General features: G+C 36.0%; 1 protein-coding gene across 2 annotated transcripts in view; it reads left to right on the forward strand.

Annotated features, from left to right (window-relative positions):
* Positions 1–15135, forward strand: part of ARHGAP15 (Rho GTPase activating protein 15) — a 466518-nt gene that overhangs the window by 308777 nt on the left and 142606 nt on the right. The gene's annotated exons all lie outside the window — the stretch shown is intronic.

Consider the following 15135-nt stretch of genomic DNA (forward strand, 5'->3'; position numbering starts at 1 on the left):
GGTTGTGTTTTAGGAGAAATACAGTATATTTCATTCTCAAACATTGCATGATTATCATATGAAAGAATAGATCTTAATTCATGTGATTAACAGAGTGTTTCAATAAGATTTGCTAAGATCAAGGATCATCTTCAAGAAATCATCATCATTCCTCTTTGGTTGTATTTCAATTTTTTCCCTTCCCTTTTTTCAGTCAAATTTAAAGACTACGATGATTAGAATTGTGCTTCTTTTTTAATTATAAAATGTATAAATGTATAAAGTATAAATATGGTGTTTCATAAAAAAATCATCTAATCAGAAACACTGAACAAATGTTCTAATAAAAAAGATGGTTCCAAATTTAAGAGGAAATATCCATCAAAAATTAGTAAAATACATAAAACAAGTAAACAGGTAAACTATAAGAACAATATTCACATGTTCTCTCAAGGGCAGTTCTTCCAAGGCTAGATTATTTTTATTCTAATTTTATGGTAAAGGTCTCTATATAAATCAGGCATTCTACTATAAGCCTCACCTGATTTTTTTCATGAAGTTTCCTATATAATGCCCTGAAATGGATAACGATTGTCGTAAGGAGCAATGGCTATAGTCAATATGGAGATATACCCCCTATTATTTTATAACTAATTGTTTTAATATTTTTAAAATTTTTATGTTGTAAACTGCTCAGAACCATTGGATATGAGATGGGAAGCAAATAAATTTTATAATAAACCAAACCAAACCAAACACATTGTTCCCAATTTCATAGTTGTAAAAAAAAAAAAAGAAAAAAGAAAAGAAAAAAGGTAAAGATGCTTTGCCCTCTGGCATAGTTAGAATATTTGAAATGATGTGATTTCAATCCAAACTGTGTAAATGAAAAGAATACAAAGAATAAGAGGCTCAAAAAAAGAACATTTTTCTCTAGCACAATGAAAAAAATAATAATTCAGTCATTAAATGATATTATTCAGTCTCTTTTGTAAATTTAGTGCTGTGTTGGCACAAGAAATGCTTTCTTGCTCTTGATTCCATGAACGGCTTCTCAGACTTTCTGTTCTGTCATCTCCCCCAACTGTCTGGGTCAGATTTTAAGGGCTGGTGGGTGGGTGACTGTTGGTGGGAGAGGGGTCACTTCCATGCCATTATTTGGAAGGTGGTTCTTCTTCTTCTTCTTCTTCTTCTTCTTCTTCTTCTTCTTCTTCTTCTTCTTCTTCTTCTTCTTCTTCTTCTTCTTCTTCTTCTTCTTCTTCTTCTCCTCCTCCTCCTCCTCCTCCTCCTCCTCCTCCTCCTCCTCCTCCTCCTCCTCCTCCTCCTCCTCCTCCTTGGTCTATTTACATTGCCAACATGATTTCAGGACCTATCATTACTGAAATTCTGTAAACTGTTCTGTATATCCTTTTGGCTGAAGAGCCGAGTAGAAATGCATTAAATAGCTGCCATGTCACTAAGAGTTACTGAGCCCTGATATACAATGTAAGAGCGACTCCAAGCTTATTTCAGAACCTTGTCATCTCCTTTGAGCTAATTCATTTGTTATAAACATCTACATTTACCCAAAAATCCATAATATCTACAGATTTGTTTTATTTTTCTAAGTTTATTTACAAATTGCTCATCCCTGATGGTTGCCTTTTAGCAAACAGTTCCTAAAATCTTTTCCCCCCCCCATGTTTCCCGCTTTATATAAGTTTCCAGTTACCTTTGAGAGAAGTACCCTGAAAGTGTAGGGATCATATTGCTCTGCTAGATGATCTGAGCTCTTAGTTCTGGTAATTTTGTAGCATACATTCTTTCCCAGTTTGGGAAAATCTATTATACTTGGATCCAAGCATGCACTAAAAGCTAATACTTCCATGAAAAATGTGCAATTTGTACTGTTTAATGTCTGACAAGATCCTTGAAGAGTTTTTTTATGATTTGTCTCTTTCCAAGATTTCAGCGCCTTGTTTTTATATGCACGTAAAGGGAAAAGAAGCAAAACAAAATGATAGCAAATGCATGCTATTTTAGAGGGGGAAAAACATTCAGCTTTTCAATAGATAATATAATTTTGTATTACAGAACTAAAAAAAAATGAGTTCAGGTCAGTAAAATACATACCTTATCAACCCATTGATTTTATTGCTTTGTGGAATACAAACAAATATTAGCCAAGCCACATTCCAAGCAAATTTACCTTGGAAGTTTATGATATAAAAAGATGTTTTTAAGTTATGAGCAGAAATTAGCAGCAAATGAATGCAAACGTCTTGGCAATAATTGCTCTACGGATTCTGCCTTCTGACTCATTTTATCCAGCTACAGCCACCTTCTTCAGAGCAAAAGCTAGTTCATAATTTTGTACAAAGTCCAAGTTACAATTGGCTCAGAAGGGTATTTTCTCTCTGGGGCCTCAGTGTCTGTAAAAAAGCCACACTCTGGGTCTTTTTGTTTTTTAAGGAAAAAGGGGGGGAAAGGCATTAAGAGAAAACATTTTAGAAAATGTACTATGTACAAATTAGAAGGAAAGCAGAAAAGGAAGAAGGAAAACAATGCATTGTTGAGGTATGATCTAAAAAGTATGAAGAACAGAACCTAAGCTGCATTTTTTCTATAAAGTAAAATAAAATAAAATAATGGAACTACAAATAACAGTACAGTACCCCTTTAAGCCAGTTGCCATCTTTCTTGAAGTCACCTGATACCTGCCTCGTTGACTAATTCATTCCAGAGAAATGTATCCCATGCTAATAAAAGAAAGCATTTGAATGGTAAGAGTTGCCAGAACAAATAAGTGGTTACTGACTGTTTACCACAGAAACATTTGCTGTGACAGGACTAAATTCATACCTGGGAGCACTCCAGTGGTTTTCCTGGCACACCAGCCTGAGCGGCATTTATGCTTGCCCCCTTTTTTGTTATAAAAACCAGTCTTTTGCTAACCGTTTAGAGTAAAGGCAATATTCAGAAATAAATCCCAATCAATCAGTGCATTCACCATAAAAAATAGACTCTTCTCCACTTCATTAATTTATTTAATTTGGAAAGTTGAATTTCACAGCTTGTTCTAGCACTCATGGAAATGGAGGAACTCAAGCAGTAGGCAATACCCCCAATCAAGGAACTACCAACTGAGACCAATAAGCTAACAATAAGCAACAGCCTAATCAAGGAACCAACAAGGACACTATTGACAGGGCAAGCCATTAGTATATAAAAACAGAGCAAACCCACTCCTTTCTAGCACTGATGATGTTACCTAGTTGGGGAATGAAACGTCTGCAAAGAAAACAACCAAGCTCAGAGAACATCAAGGATCCCACTCAAGGAAATGCTAGGAATTCTTGATAAACTAGGAATAAAATATTTCCTGATTAATTAGTGGCTTAACTTTTGCTAATATTTGTGTAATATCACTTTTTCAAGGAGCTCAAAGAAACATATATTCCCTTTCCTTCCTCTCTCCTGGTCTTCCAAGCCCCCCCCCCCTTTTTTTTAATCCACACAACCACCATATAAAAAGTCAGAACAAGAAATACTGACTGATCAGGAGAACCCAATAAAATCCAAGGCTGAATTGAAGATTGAATTTCCTAAATTCTAGATAGCAGCTCCTTACTAACTGGTGAATTGCCAGCTAATAGTTGATGGAAAAAAGGGATTTATCTTTTCTGTCACTGACAAATAAAAACATAGTGGCAGCAAACTCTGCATACTGTATTTTTTCTAGAGATTTAAAAATATTCCACAGTAAAAGAATAAAACTTTAAAACATTATCGGAAGCTGAAAACATACTCAATCCAAAATCTCTGATATACAGTAATGATTATTCATAAATTCCACCATAATGATTCAGTTACTGCAATGGGCTAAAACAGATGATACTTACACCGTGGATCAGTTTTTAGTTTACAAATTTTATTTGCAAAAACTGCTCAGGAATCCTATCTGTAGAACAACCACTATATGCAGAAAGTTATAAACTTAATCTGCCCCCCCCCTTTTTTTTTTCCAGGCATTTCCTTCGGTGAACATTGTTCAATTTTTTTCTGAAACTCAATTGGAATCAATGGAATTTGGGCATAGATCTCCTAATCCAGATTATTTCCATAGCAATTACTTTTAGTGTTCCCTGGGATTAGAACTCTAAAAACCATGTGGGATTCTAATAGTAACTAGTTGTTTTGTTTTGTTTTGGCAGTAGGTGTCACATGTAGATCCAAACAGGACTGAGTTTGTGATATAAAAATAGATTGTAAGTGAGTTGGGCCATGAATTTCTCTCCTCCTCTTAGACTTCTGTGGGTGCCCAAGAAAGCTCCCCTCTCATAGGTAACAGTCTTTTAGGGGGATTTGCAGCTATGTTATGGAATAATAAGTAATCTCCTTATCTGTCACAAGACCCAACTCCCTGCTCTATGGCTGCCTGTGTTAAAAAGAAAAATAGATGTGATCAACTTCTTCAGTTGATATTAATGGTCATTCATGACCAACCATTTCAATAGGATTTAATTAAGCTTATTTAGGCTTCAGTCTGACTTTCACTTAGGAGTCTAATTTAATTCAGTGTGGGTTTAATTTTGAATGAAATAATAAAAATTCATATGTCAATCGTAATATGTTATCACTGCAGTAACTATGCCTCCACATCAGGGGTGAAATCCAGCAGGTTCTGACAGGTTCTGGAGAACTGGTAGCGGAAATTTTGAGTAGTTCGGAGAACCGGCAAATGCCACCTCTGGCTGGCCCCAGGAGTGGGGTGGGAACGGAGATTTTGCAATATCCTTCCCCCAGGAGTGGGGAAGGAATGGGGATTTTGCAGTATCCTTCCCCTGGAGTGGGGTGGGAATGGAGATTTTTACAGTATCCTTGCCATGCCATGCCCATCAAGGCACACCCACAGAACCAGTAGTATAAAAAATTGGATTTCACCATTGCTCCACATATAAGCTGTGAAATCATGACCATCCATAGACATTCAGCCGATACTGACCTTCACCAATCCGCATGTAGACATAATCTTGAGCTCTGCTCTGATGTTTTAAAATGCTAAAACCTAAATATTTTATTTCGCTCTCAACAATATGTATGGAGGCTTGCAGTAATACTAGCAGAGCAATTACTGCCTGCCTATGAACTTGTGTAGTCTCACATACGAGTGATATATTATTCAAAAAAGTCTTTAAATGTTAGAAGACTTCTATCAGAAAGTTCTTCTTCCTGTTCTTTAAAAACTTTTCTTGCTGATTGTTTCCTGAGTGAAATAGATTCGTAACTAAACAGATGTGAAAAATGACAACATTATTGAATAATGTACATATTCTCTTTAAATATATAATTGTGGCTATTATTAGTTCCCCTTTAGAGATATTACTAGCAATGAGCTTGCTCCTCTCTCTGTTGGGATCTCTCAAGAAGCTGAGCATTGTTTGCATAGTATGGTAAGAAGCATATGGCATAAAATTTTAATTAATCTGATAAGTAAGGAAGCAGTTTTTTTTAAAAAAAAAACAACCCTAAAAAAACAGCCACTGAACTTATTGGAAAGTAAGGATCTAAGTTTCTGCACTGTTCAAGAGTTACCACACAACTTTTATATATTTAAGATAATAAGAAGTTTGTAACCATATGCCTTAGTAACTGTTAGTTTTTTCATAACAGTCCTGATCTCATTGACTTCAGTGAAAAATGCCCTCGTTTTAAACTAATTTGTAATTGTAACAAATGTATTTCCTATAGGTGCTGCCCAGCTAAGCTGCTAGGACAAAAATTTTCCCACCATAAATTATTTCAGGGTTCTCTCATGTTAGTTATTGAATTTCTTATGCTTTTGAACATGATGTGAAAGCTGACATGTGCTTCCAAATTTTTGTTACATATGTCTGTATTTCATAATTGGTATGATCTATTTTTCACTTGAGCACTAAATTGTCAAATCTCTGATACACCAGTGGGTAACTTCACAGTTATCTGTATCTAGAAATATATTTGCAATATTGTCTTCCTATCTATTATTCTTTCTTTACACCCTTTTGTCCACAATTCAGATCACTCCAAAAACGCATTGCACAGTTGCCCTTGTCATTTTGAAATGCATGTATTTGTTTAAATCCTTTGCCTTGTTTCTTCAGAGAGCCTAAGAAAGTAAGGAACAGAAGTTAAAATAATTATTTTAAAAACATTTTGGCAACAGAAAATCAACTATAAAACACTAAAAAAATGAGGTCAAAAATAATAATAGCCCAAGTATTTCAAACCAATGTTTTTTAAAAAGGACAAACCAATGTTTTTTTTAAAAAGGACAGTGATAATTCTTGGTCACTGAGCATTTCTTTTTCAAATGGAGGATTATTTAGACCACAAAGTTGGAAATTGAAGTCCACACCTCTTAAAGTTGCTGAGATTCAGAAACTCTAGTTTAAGACCATCCAATGAAAAAAGAAGAAACGTTAAAGACTTTCAGAAGGGAGCTGTTCCTGGTCCTTTAGGGCATTCAGAATATGTAACAATTGCATGTATTCATCCTGTATCAATTGTCCAATATTTGCTACCTCAAACTGGCCAGCCACCGTGTAAAAGGTATCTCAGCTCAGAGAAGGAGAAAGGGCATGGGACATGTTTCAGAAGGACCTTTCCTAGCTTTTCAGAGAATAAAAGGAAAGGAGGAGAGAAATGCTTCCAGTTTTGCAAGATTTTACCCTGTTTTCCCCAAAATAAGACATTCTCTGATAATAAGCCCAATCGGGCTTTTGAGCACATGGTAATAAGGCTAAGTGCTTATTTCAGGGTTCAAAAAAATATAAGACAGGGTCTTATTTTTGGGGAAACACGGTATTAATGTAACCTTAACAAGAAATAATACGGCTAGTATTCCTGATTGTGTTTCTTGTCTGGACTACCTTGAAGGGTTAACATTGTATTAGCCTTTCTCAGGCCAAAACAGCACTTTTTCCTTTTCCTACAGTTAGTGTGAATCATTCATGTCTTCTTGATGGCTTGGCATTTCAAGCCATTGCAAATGCATCCCCTATGCCACTTCAAAACTGTTGTTTTCCTTCCTAAACTGTTCTCTCTCTCTCCCACCTTCTCCCTCCCCCTCCCCCTCCTCCCTCTCTCTCTCCTTCTCTCTCCCAACCTCCCTCCGTCTCTCTATCTTTTTCCCAAGAACTTTAAGTTTCAATATAGGCACATTGGAATGAAGCTACAAAGTTTCAGTGAATGAAAACTTGGTTTTCTGCAGGTGAATCCTCAGTTGTTCTTTGCTTCAAATTTTCAATGCACCCACAGTAGAATGAAGGAATCTTCCATTTGTTTTGATCACTGCAGCATCACTGCAACGATGGTAAATTAAATGAGGACACAGAGAGATTTGCCTTAGAAGAGATAACACCAGAAGAGGATGTGAAGGCATCTGTGTGAGCACATTTCTGAGAAATCAAAGGAAAATAAAGGGGACTTGTCAGTAGTGAAATCCTCCAAGGTTTGCCACTGGTTTGCTGCGTGCGCATGCGCGGTGCATGCCAAATGAGTACTGTGTGTGCGCATGCACAGTGCACACCAAATGCATGCTGTGCACATGCATGTGCAGTACATGTCAAATGCATGCTGTGCACGCATGCGCCGTGCACACCAAATGCATGCTATGCACACACGCATGCACAGTGCGTGCCAAACGCACGCTTTGCATGGAAAAAGGAGGCTTAAAAGAAGGTAAGTAGAACAGCAAGGGGGGAGAACAGCTGTGCTGCACGATTTAGATTCGCTAGCGAATATAAATCGCGCAGCACAGCTGATTGTCGGAAATACTGTACCAGTTCAGATGAACCGGTAGCATTTTTTTACTACCGGTTTGCCCAAACCAGGGCGAACCGGTAGCATTTCACCCCTGGGAGTTGTGAGGAAGAAATGATCCATAAAAGGAAAAGGAGAACTCTAATAACTCTCAGTCAATATGCAGACAAATATACAATTCTATTATTAATAGTCATGATGATGATGACCATTCAATTTATTGTGAGAGGCTACAAAAACAATTACTACCAACGTGCCTTCCATTGAGGACCTGTATACTGCACGAGTCAAAAAGAGGGCTCTGAAAATATTTACAGACCCCTCGCATCCTGCACATGAACTGTTTCAACTCCTACCCTCAAAACAACACTATAGAGCACTGCACACCAGAACAACAAGACACAAGAACAGTTTTTTCCCAAACGCCATCACTCTGCTAAACAAATAATTCCCTCAACACTGTCAAACTAGTTACTAAGTCTGCATTACTATTAATCTTCTCATCGTTCCTATCATCCATCTCTTCCCACTTATGACTGTATGACTCTAACTGTGTTGCTGATACCCTTAAGATTTATATTGACTGTTTCCTATATGATTTGATTGCTTACTTGTACCCTATCACTATCATTAAGTGTTGTACCTTATGATTCTTGATGAATGTATCTTTTCTTTTATGTACACTGAGAGCGTATGCACTAAGACAAATTCCTCGTGTGTCCAATCACACTTGGCCAATAAAGAATTCTGTTCTGTTCTGTTCTGTTCTATTCTATTCTATATCCCTTATTATAAGTTTCACTGTCAAAAGCAAGAATCAGGAAGCATGGCGGTTCAGATGACTGCAGGCTTAGTGCAAGCTAATGTTCCCTACAAGAATCCAAACTATTAACAATCAAAGCAAATTGGCTGTATTAAAAGTCAATGGAATCCAAGGTAGGCTGGACTTAGATCTCTGGTGGGCATGAAGGGACTTGGGGCTGATGATGCCCTTGATACCTCCCTTGGGCTCAGCCTAGTCCTCTCCTACATATACCAAGCCAATTTGCTGATGGTGATGGTTGGGTGATTCTGCTCACTGTCAGCAACAAAAATGGATTGAATACCCAGTGCATTTCACAGCCTCAATGTGCTTAAGTATAGTTCTTTAAAACGTTTGGGTCTTACTTCTGTATAAAACCAAGATGGAGGATGTTGAGGTTCATTTTCATTCATCTTCTTCTATTCCCTGAAAATCCAGTTTTTTAAAGTGTATCTCCAAAAGGGCAAAGTTGAATAAAAATCAGAAGTTTTTTTTAGAAAAAATGGTTGCCTTTTTTTATATGCTACTGTCTGGAAGTGGCAGTTCTTTAGCCAGATGAACAAGAACATGTTACAGCTGGCTTACATTCTCCTCCAGTTGTGTAGCCAGTAGGGACTTGTCAAGCTACATATGTTTTCAAACCTCTCTCAGCTAAATCAAAGATCCAAATACAAAATGCAATACACAAGGGTATCATATGGACTTAAGGGACTCTCCGCTGGGCTTGAAGGATCTATAAGGAGGTAAATGGATTACACAGAAGCATACACAAAGAATATTCCTTCATGACAGATATAATCTAGCATTTTTTTTTTGAAAAAAAAAAGCTTCCTTAACTCTTTCGTGCCATTAATCTGTAACAGAAGAAATAAGAGGAGAGATTTTTCTAGGGCAATAAATAAAAATTGTGCTACCCTGCTGCTGAACTGTGTGTGGCTGCACAGGAAGAAAATGCCCAATAGAATAAAATCAGATTTAATGTGTTCTGTTCTTTGACTGATATATTTAACTCCTCCCAGTTGGCATATAGCAAATCCCCAGCTGAGGGTTATATCTCACTGCTGTCTGGGATGTGCCCAGTTTCCATCTGTGTGTGGTCAGAAGTTTACTATTATTACACTTTCTCTTCTTGGTTACTTAGTGATCAAACTATTTTTATCTATCAGTTTGGAACTTCTGCATTAGATTTCCGTAATACACTCTGTTTAGTGGCTGTTTTCGAAATGCATCTTATTGAGCTTGTGATGGTTAACCATTTTTCCTACCAATATTTTACAGTCACTCGTGACTGGTTTTTGAAAATGTTGAGCCAGATTTTTATACATTGATTGTGCTCTACAACTTCAAAATGATATCTTTCTTTGTCTCTGGAATTGTCGCTGTCAAAGCTTATTTTTACAATTGGTCCACTGATTGCTTTCCTTTTTGGTAATTTATTCACTTGTTGCCTTTGTTAGGCTACAATGGCTTGCAAAGAGATAGAAAAGATGAGTAACATTTTAAGTCAAGAAGTCAATTTTTTCTAGTTGCCCTAAATAGAAATGGTGGTGACTAGGTTACCTGAAGAAGAATGCCCTTCTATATTTACTGTACTACTGCTGTGTATGTATGGAATATTATCATTTTGCTTATGAAAACAAGCAGACAGAGAAAAAGGGATGGTCTTAGGCATATGAAGTAGATATTTTTGGATCAACCATACATCCCTTCTCTGAGCATATTTTCTTACATCAGAAGAATCCACTTCCTCTGTGCAATCGGTATTAAGTGATGTGAGAAGAAGGAGGCTCTATTGGCTGCATCTTCTATGACCATAACTGGATATATATGTTTATCACCATAGGCTATATATTAGTCCTAAAGCAGATTTGTCATCATCTCATGGAAACAATTTTAGCATGAAAGCGATATTATTATTCACTACTATTACTACTACTACTACTACTATTATTATTATTATTATTATTATTATTATTATTATTATTATTATTATTATTAATGTTACTATGCTTTACAAACTAATTTGGACATTGAGGGTAGCTGCATATAAAATTAATTTTAAAAGTGATAAAATGTCAATCCCTATTAAATGACACATTTGACATCTCTGTGGTTGGTTTTTTTTTAGGTTAAGTATAGTGTTGTCAGAAAGCTTCTTTATTTCAGAAATAAGCAGTTAATAGTGATGTTTAAATAATATTGTTCAGTGTTTGTGATGGAAAAAGTTTTACATGTGTAGTTGCCAAAGTGTATGCTGCAGGATTCTAGGGAAACAGAACAAATTCACAAGAGCACCACAGGATATTTTAAATTTTTGTAACGTCCATTTGCAATGCTGGGTTTTGTGACATCCATTTGCAATGTCATATCTGTGCAAAGATGGGCTTTCAAAGGTCTTTTGGTCTAGAAATACTGTGAAAAAAATTCAGAGACACTAAGGGTTTCTGTGAACCAAGAAAGTTTGGTTTTAAGCATCTGTTTTAAGCATATGATTTTTCTCTCCCGTAGCAAAACTTGTCTTCAGCAGCATGCTGATTAGAATCATCTAATTTTTATGCCCTGCCTCCTAGCAGTTTCAAGCCAAGCAGATGAAAAATAGCTGGAATTTCTGATACATAGATGACAAGATTTACAAACAGCGGACCCTAAAAAAAAAAGAAGAAGAAGAAGAAGCACAGCTCATTTCAAAGCATTTTTTCCCTCCACAATTCATTTAAAAACAAAATTTTCTCATTCCTTTGTTTTTTGTTTTTTTTAAAAAAGACAAGGAGGATGAGGAAGCCGTGAAGAAGAAGAATTTTGTTGAAAGAGTAGAGCTGCTTTGTTTCTTATCCCATGATGAGTGAAAAAAATGTTTAGAAAATATCACTTTACACTGAGATCCATACTGAAATGTGAGGATGTGATTCAAGCCAAGCCAAAAACTGCAGCTCAGAATTAGAAGGGATAGACATGGCTTGGGAATCCATTTTCCCACATTCCTCGGCCTCAGTCATCCCAGCTAATGTTTAAAAGAAAATGGAGTTTGGAAACAATGAAGTCATTTTGTTTAGCTGAAAAAAGGAAAAGGAAAAAAAAAACCTTGAAAACCACCCTCAAGTGTTTTCTGTCCTTTTTTTCCCCTTTCTTTTCTTTTCTTTTCTTTTTAAATAAGGAGGTATATTTACTGGAACCACTTCTAAATTATTGGGAAAGAAACTACTAATGGCACAGGTTTCCTACCACATACATGACACAAGACACATACAGAGCATATGCTCTGTCAGTTGTCACAACCAGCTCTTCATGGAAACCTCCTGACATTCCTGTTATCAACAGTGCTTTTTATTGAAATGAAAACTTCTCACTTGACAAAAGCAGGGCAATGTAGAAAAGCAAATTTAAGGCCCAAGTAAAGCTGATTTGTAAATCTTACTATAAGTGCAAAGTAAATGTGTAGACAATGTTTGTTCAATTCCACCGTTTCTATGATTGCCCTTTTTCTTGGCTCATATTATAGTGAATAAAACATTCTATCATTATGCAATGGGAAGGAGACTGAAGAATTTTTTTTTACCTGTAGCTGGAGATTGAGAAAAAGTGTACTTTCTGGTGTGGAAGAGAAAAATTGTTGTTGGTTTAAAATGCTTAATGAAGTTTTAGGAGACCAGGAGATGCAACATAGGCAGATCCGTTGCATAGAAAGACACTGCAATATTTTCGGCCCTGTTTCATAGCTTAGCTAGACTATGTATGGCCAGATTTCTCCTGAAAACTTAACCATGTAGCTCAGTGATGAAATGTAAAATTTGCTACTACCGGTTCTGTGAGTGTGGCTTGGTGGTGGTGGGTAATGTGACTGGGTGGGCGTGGCCAACTTTTTTTTTTAACTTTTAAAAGCATTTGTAGAAAATATGCTTTTAAAAGTTTTAAAAAAAGCCTCTGATGATCGCGCGGCTCAGCTGGGCATGGGGTGGGGGGTGGGGGCAGGGATTTCTGCTACCGGTTCTCCAAACCACCCACTGCCATCGCTACCGGATCGGGCGATCTGGTCCTAACCAGGAGCATTTCACCCCTGATGTAGCTACCAAATAACTATTTTCCTCTGAATCTTAATGCTGAAGAAGGTCCAGGGATCACAATTCAACTGCTACCTAGCACTGTACTTTTAGAGTTGGTAGAATGGACAGCTGCTTATTAATACACACTGCCCTCACTATTTTAAATGTGATGAGCTAAAATGTTAAAGCCTATAGAAATGTCCTAGAAGATATATTTAAGTGGAAGAATTTACCTAAACATAGAAATAAATTGAAAATGAGTGCCATGGTTTGCAAATCATAAATTATATAAAATAAGAGCATTTCTATATATGGCTCATTGGAAAGAAAAATAATATTTAATCGCTATCCTAGATATAAAGTGGAAAGCTTCTAAGATTTATGGTGGGAATAAGTTGCAACAGCTGCATTTTTCCTTGACTGAAATCTTGAATACAATTTGGATTATGGTCCCTGGGTTGGGGATGGGGGTTGTTCACATTATCTAAAGCTCCTTCAAATACAAAAAGGAGGGTGAAACAGCGATGTGCTCTAAGGGAAGGCTAGAAATATGTCTTAGTGATAAACACCTTTTTGAAACATCAAATAGTCAGCATATATTAAACTAGAAATTGGATTTTATGGTAGTGAGTGGGTGTCATGATAGAATAGTGTTTACCACCAACATTAATGCCATCTGTAAATTTACAAATTTTTAAACTACACTTGTTTTATCTTTTATTTCCTTAACTATTTTAAACTCTGTCATGAAGAAACCCTGACCATTAGATAGTTTTCATTCTAAATAAAAGTCTGCTTTGAAGTTGAAGTATTTTCTTTGAAAATTGTTCAGAAGTTTAATGTCTAAGATCAGCCATTTTTTAAAATATGTACTCTCCCCCTTTCTCCTTCAAACATATGCAAACAATAGGCCCAAAACATTTTCTAAAATAAGTACTGGTAATTTCTAATCCAGCTAGGATTATGCAGCCATAAAAAGGATATCCAAATTCATCAATTTATATTGTATAATTTCTTTTTCACTGTTGACATATTTAAGCCAGAAAATACATGGTATATATTCACTCTAGCAGATGTATTGTTTCAACTTTTATCTTCATGCTGCCATATTGAATAACATCCCAAAGAATTGGTAACTGGAACTATTTTACAAAATATTTAAAGAGCATTCTTAAAAATATAATGTCTTCTACAGGTAGTCCTTAACTTATGACCCAAATTGAGCCCAAAATTTATGTTGTTAAGTGAGACATCTGTTAAGTGAATTATGCTCCACGTTATGACCTTTCTTGCCACAGTTTTTTACTGAATCATGGCAGTTGTTAAGTTAGTTACGTGTTTGTTAACTAAATCTGGTTTCCCCGTTGAGTTTGCTTGTCAGGTCACAAAAGGGGATCACATGACCCCAGGACACTGTAACTATCATAAATGTGAGTCAGTTACCAACTGTCTGAATTTTGATCACATGACCATGGGGATACTGCAGAGGTTGAAAGTGTGAAGAATCGTCATAAATCACTTTTTTAGTGATGTTGTAACTTTGAACGGTCACTAAATGAACTGTTGTAAATCAAGGACTACCTGTGTAAATTGCTAAAGTCATAGTTAATTAAATTGCAAAAGGTTTATATAAAAATACTAATATAACCTGGCTGGACAAATATATTTGAAATCTGTTCGGATACCTTCATCCTGATTTAGAATAATTCAAGAAAGATTATCAAACTCTGATTCACTCAATTGAGGCAGAAACAGGATTTTAGTCATTACATATTTGGTGATGACATTCATTGATATTTCTCTCCAAACCAAGGTGGTTTTTTTTTTATTTTAACTACATGCCATTGACCTAAATAATGATTTATAAGGTTCTTTTAAAAACTAGATTATAAAAGCATATGAAAATGGGCTAAATCTAAATTTATTTTTTATCTATTTAAATAATAAATTGGTTCAGAAGAAATTAAGTTAAAATTAATCATTGTTAATCTCACTATGAATATCACTTAATGATAGTTACATTGTGAGTAAGGATTCATAATAGGAAAAGGCTGAAGAAAGTAACAATGTGCTATTTATGTTCTCTTAATGCAACTGAAAATCAGATTTTATATATATATATATATTATTATTATTTGATTTATATGCCGCCCTTCTCCGGAGACTCAGGGCGGCTTACAATGCGTTAAGCAATAGCCTTCATTCTTTTGTATATTTTATACAAAGTCAGCTTATTGCCCCCACAAACTGGGTCCTCATTTCACCTACCTTAGAAAGGATGGAAGGCTGAGTCAACCTTGAGCCTTGGAGAGATTCGAACCAGCAGAAATTGCAGGCAGCTGTGTTAATAACAGGGTGCACTAAACCACTGTACTATCAAGGCTCTTGATATTTCTGCTTAGTGTCTGCAGAAGGCTATCCAAATTAGAATATACCGGTAGTCCAGTGGTGAAATGTAAAATTTGTTACCACCGGTTCTGTAGGCGTGGCTTGGTGGTGGGGATAATATAACTGAGTGGGCATGGCCAACTT

This window comes from Pantherophis guttatus, chromosome 1 (genome assembly GCF_059756535.1).
Source record: "Pantherophis guttatus breed Tessera chromosome 1, ASM5975653v1, whole genome shotgun sequence".
NCBI lineage: Eukaryota > Metazoa > Chordata > Lepidosauria > Squamata > Colubridae > Pantherophis > Pantherophis guttatus.